Genomic DNA, 4433 nt, shown 5'->3' with positions numbered 1-4433 from the left:
AGGAATGAGTGAGAGAGAGAAAGGGGAGAGAGATGGGAAGGCGAGAGAGGGAGGAGACAGGGGAGAGAGAAAGGAAGAGGAGAGAGAGTGAGAATGGGGAGAATCTGAAAAGAAAGGGAAAAGTGAGACAGAGGAGAGAGGGGAGGGAAGATAGGGGAAGGGGAGAGGGCGAGTCAAAAGGGAGAGGGGGCAGGGGAGAGAGTAGGTAGGGGAGAGAGGGAGAGGGAAGAGAGAGGGGGAAGGGGAGAGAGGGGGGAAGAGGAGAGAGGGGGTGAAGGGGCGAGTGAGGGGGAAGGGGAGAGAGTGGAGAAGGGAGAGAGAGATGTGAAGGGGAGAGAGAGAGTGGAAGGGGAGAGTGAAGGGGAAGGGGAGAGAGAGGGGGTAAGGGGAGAGAGAGGTGGAAAGGGGAGAGAGAGAGGGGAAGGGAGAGAGAGAGGGGAAGGGGGAGAGAGGGAGGAAGGGGAGAGTGAGGGGGAAGGGGAGAGAGTGGGGAAGGGGAGAGAGAGGGGGGAAGGGGAGAGTGAGGGGGAAGGGGAGAGTGAGAGGGAAGGGGAGAGAGTGGGGAAGGGGAGAGAGAGAGGCGAAGGAGAGAGAGAGGGGGAGGGGAGAGAGGGAGGGAAAGAGAGAGGGAAAGGAGAGAGAGGGGGGAAGGGGAGAGTGAGTGGAGGAAATGGGTAGAGGAGAGAGAAGGAACGGGTGAGAGAAAGGGGAAGATGTGAGAGAGAGGGGGAAGGTGAAAGAGAGGGAGGGGAAGGGGAGAGAGAGGGGAATGAGTGAGAGATGGGGAAAGCAAGATAGTGGGAAGGGAGAGGGTTAAAAAGATGTAGAATGGGTCATGATGGGGAAGGAGAGAGAGAGTGTAAGAGAGATGAGAAGAGGCGAGGGGAGCCTGTTGTTCCAGAGTTGGTCTCGGAGCTGTTTAATATTTATAATTAAACACCTTGTTAACTAACAGCAAATTTAAATACTGAGCTAATTTTGAACAGACCCCAGTGAGATTGGACCCCAATGACCCCTGGTTTACAAGACCAGAACTCTAACCCCTGAGCTATGGAGCTACCTGCCTTGGGAAAGATAGGGGAAGGAGCAGGAAAGAGAGGGGAAGGGAAAAGAGAGAGTAGAATGGGAGAGAGAGGGGAAGGGGAGAGAGAGAGGGGGAAGGGGAGAGAGGGGGAAGAGGAGAGAGGGGGGAAGGGGAGAGAGGGGGGGGAAGGGGCGAGTGAGGGGGAAGGGGAGAGAGTGGGGAAGTGAGAGAGAGGGGGAAGGGGTGAGAGTAGGGAAGGAGAGAGAGGGGAAGGAGAGAGAGGGGATGGCGAGTGAGAGAGGGAAAGGGGAGAGAGAGAGGTGAAGGGAGAGAGAGAGTGGAAGGGGAGAGTGAAGGGAAAGGGGAGAGAGAGGGGGGTAAGGGGAGAGAGAGGTGGAAAGGGGAGAGAGAGAGGGGAAGGGGAGAGAGAGAGGGGAAGGGGAGAGAGGGAGGAAGGGGAGAGTGAGGGGGAAGGAGAGGTGGCGAAGGGGAGAGAGAGGGGGGAAGGGGAGAGTGAGGGGGAAGGGGAGAGTGAGAGGGAAGGGGAGAGAGTGGTGAAGGGGAGAGAGAGTGGCGAAGGAGAGAGAGAGGGGGAGGGGAGAGAGGAGGGAAAGAGAGAGGGAAAGGAGAGAGAGGGGGAAGGGTAGAGTGAGGGGAGGAAATGGGTAGAGGAGAGAGAAGGAACGGGTGAGAGAAAGGGGAAGATGTGAGAGAGAGGGGGAAGGTGAAAGAGAGGGAGGGGAAGGGGAGAGAGAGGGGAATGAGTGAGAGATGGGGAAAGCAAGATAGTGGGAAAGGGAGAGAGGGGTAAAAAGATGTAGAACGGGTCATGATGGGGAAGGGAGAGAGAGAGTGTAAGAGAGATGAGAAGAGGAGAGGGGGAAGGGTGTGAGGGGAGCCTGTTGTTCCAGAGTTGGTCTCGGAGCTGTTTAATATTTATAATTAAACCCCTTGTTAATTGACGGTGAATTAACTGCTGAGCTAATTTTAAATAGGCCCCAGTGAGATTTACTCGACCAGTGCTCTCACCCCTGAGCTATGGAGCCAAGTGCACTGGCAAAGACAGGGGAAGGAGCAGGAAAAAGAGGGGAAGGGAAACGAGAGAGTAGAATGGGAGAGAGAGAGGGAAGGGGAGAGAGAGGAAGGGGAAGGGGAGAGAGAGAGGGGAAGGGGAAAGAGAGGGAGGGGAATGGGAGAGAGTGGGGTAAAAAGATGTAGAACGGGTCGTAATGTGATGGAAAGAGAGAGCAGCAGAGAGGAGAAAGAGTGGTTAAGGGGAGAGAGAAGCAGGCGTGTGAGAGAAATGGGAAGGGGAGTGAGAGAAAGTGTGGAAGGGGCGGGGAGAGAGAGAGAGGGGAAGGAGTGAAATAGATTGGAGAAGGGGAGAGAGAGAGGCAAACAAACAAGTGAGAGGTGAGGGGAAAGGAAAAGTGAGAGAGAGAATCTGAAAAGTGGGAAATAATAGACTGGTATTTAAATATTAAACTAATTTTGAAGAGGTCCCAGTGAGCAGGAAAGAGAGGGGAAGGGAAACGAGAGAATAGAATGGGAGAGAGAGAGGGAAGGGGAGAGAGGGAGGGGAAGGGAAGAGAGGAGAAGGAGTGAGAGAGAGGGAAGTGGAGACTGGGAGAAAGAGAGGGGCAGGGGAGAGAGCGAGGGAAGGGGAAAGAGAGGTTAAGGGAAGAGAGGGGGAAGGAGTGCGAAAGAGAGGGGAAGGGGAGAGAGCGGAAGGGAAGAGAGATGGGAAGGAGTGAAAGAGGGGTAAAGGGAGAGAAAGGAGAAGGGAAGAGAGGGGGGAAGGAGTGAGAGAGAGGGGGGAAGGAGTGAGAGAGAGTGGGAAGGGGAGAGAGGGGGGAAGGAGTGAGAGAGAGGGGGAAGGGGAGACAGGGAGAGAGAGAGGCGGGGAGAATGTCGAAGGTGGAAGAGAGGGGAATGAGTAGGAAAGAGGGAAGAGAGAGGGGAAGGGGAAAGAGAGGGAGGGGAAGAAGAGAGAGAAGGGGAGGATCTCAAAGGAAAGGGAAAGGAGAGAGAGACAGGAGGGCACCTGCTCTGGGAAAGACAGGGGAAGGAGCTGGGATTAGAGAGAGTGGAAGGGAGGGAAAGGGGGAACGGAGTGATAGAGGGAAGGAGAGAGAGAAAGGCAGGAGAGAGAGCGAAGGGGAGACAGAGGGAGGGAAGGGAAAGAAGGTGGGGTGAGGGAGGAGGAAAGGGAGAGAGGGGAATGAGTGAGAGACGGGGAAAAGGAGATAGCGAGAGAGTGAGAAAAAGATGCAGAATGGGGAAGGGTGAGAGAGATTTGGAAGGGGAGAGAGAGTGTAAGAGAAATTAGCCTGTTTATCCAGGATCAGTCTCTCTCTCTCTTTTCAAAAACAGGTGGCTCCAGAGCTCAGGGGTTTGAACACTGGTCTTGTAAACCAGGGGTTGTGAGTTCAAATCTCACTGGGACCTCTTCAAAATTAGTTTAATATTTAAAGACCAGGATCAGTCTTGCAGCTGTTTAATATTTATAATTAAAGACCTTGTTAACGAACAGCAAATTTGAGAAGGCCCAAGTGAGATTTGAACCCACGATTGCTGGTTTATTAGACCAGTGCTCTAACCCCTGAGCTATGGAGCCACCAGCTTTGGGAAAGACAGGGGAAGAAGTGGGAAAGACGAGAGAGCGGGAGGAGAAGGGAAGTGGGGGAAGGGGAGATAGAGAGGAAGAGAGAGGGGCAGGGGAGCGAGAGTGTGTGGTGGGGGAAGAGAGGGTCGGAGTGAGAAAGGGGAGAGAGAGAGAGAGAGGGTGACAATCTGAAAGGAAAGGGAAAAGGGAGAGAGGAACAGAATGATGGACGGTGAATTTAAATATTGAGCTAATTTTGTGAAGGCCCCAGTGTGATTTGAACCCACGATCCCTGGTGTAATAGACCAGTGCTCCAACCCCTGAGCTATGGAGCCTCTTGCTCTGGGAAAAACAGGGGAAGGAAGAGAGGGGAAGGGAAAAGAGAGAATGGAAGGAGTGAGAGAGAGGGGAAGGAATGAGAGAGAGGAAAGAGAGGGGGAGAGAAGGGAAGGAGTCAGATAGGGAGAGGGAGGGAAAGGGGAAGAAATGAGAGAGAGGGGAAAGGGGAGACTGGGAGGGGGAAAGGAGAGAGAGAAGCGGGGGTAAAAGGGGGAAGGAGTGAGAAAGTGAGAGAGAGAGTCAATCCGAAAAGAGAGACAGAGGCAGGAAAGAAAGATGAACGATGAATTTAAATACTGAGCTAATTTTCAGTTGATATCAGTGAGATTTGAACCCACGACCCCTGGTTAACCAGACCCATGCTCTAACCCCTGAGCTATGGAGCCACCTGTAACACACGCTCCTGTTTACATCTTACTATTGTTAACAAGGAGATGGGGACCGAATAATCATTCTCGGTGATCC

General features: G+C 53.5%; 2 non-coding genes across 2 annotated transcripts; both read right to left on the bottom strand.

Annotated features, from left to right (window-relative positions):
* Positions 1-3568: 3568 nt before the first annotated feature.
* Positions 3569-3641, bottom strand: trnai-aau (transfer RNA isoleucine (anticodon AAU)). The gene has a single exon. It is a non-coding gene; the product is annotated as a tRNA-Ile (tRNA).
* A 250-nt stretch (positions 3642-3891) lies between these two features.
* On the bottom strand, positions 3892-3964 carry trnan-auu (transfer RNA asparagine (anticodon AUU)). The gene has a single exon. It is a non-coding gene; the product is annotated as a tRNA-Asn (tRNA).
* Between the last annotated feature and the right edge of the window lie 469 nt (positions 3965-4433).

This window comes from Pristiophorus japonicus, unplaced genomic scaffold (assembly GCF_044704955.1).
Source record: "Pristiophorus japonicus isolate sPriJap1 unplaced genomic scaffold, sPriJap1.hap1 HAP1_SCAFFOLD_988, whole genome shotgun sequence".
Taxonomy (NCBI): domain Eukaryota; kingdom Metazoa; phylum Chordata; class Chondrichthyes; family Pristiophoridae; genus Pristiophorus; species Pristiophorus japonicus.
The sequence above is the reverse complement of the archived record's forward strand: the minus strand, read 5'-3'. Positions and strand labels throughout refer to the sequence as shown.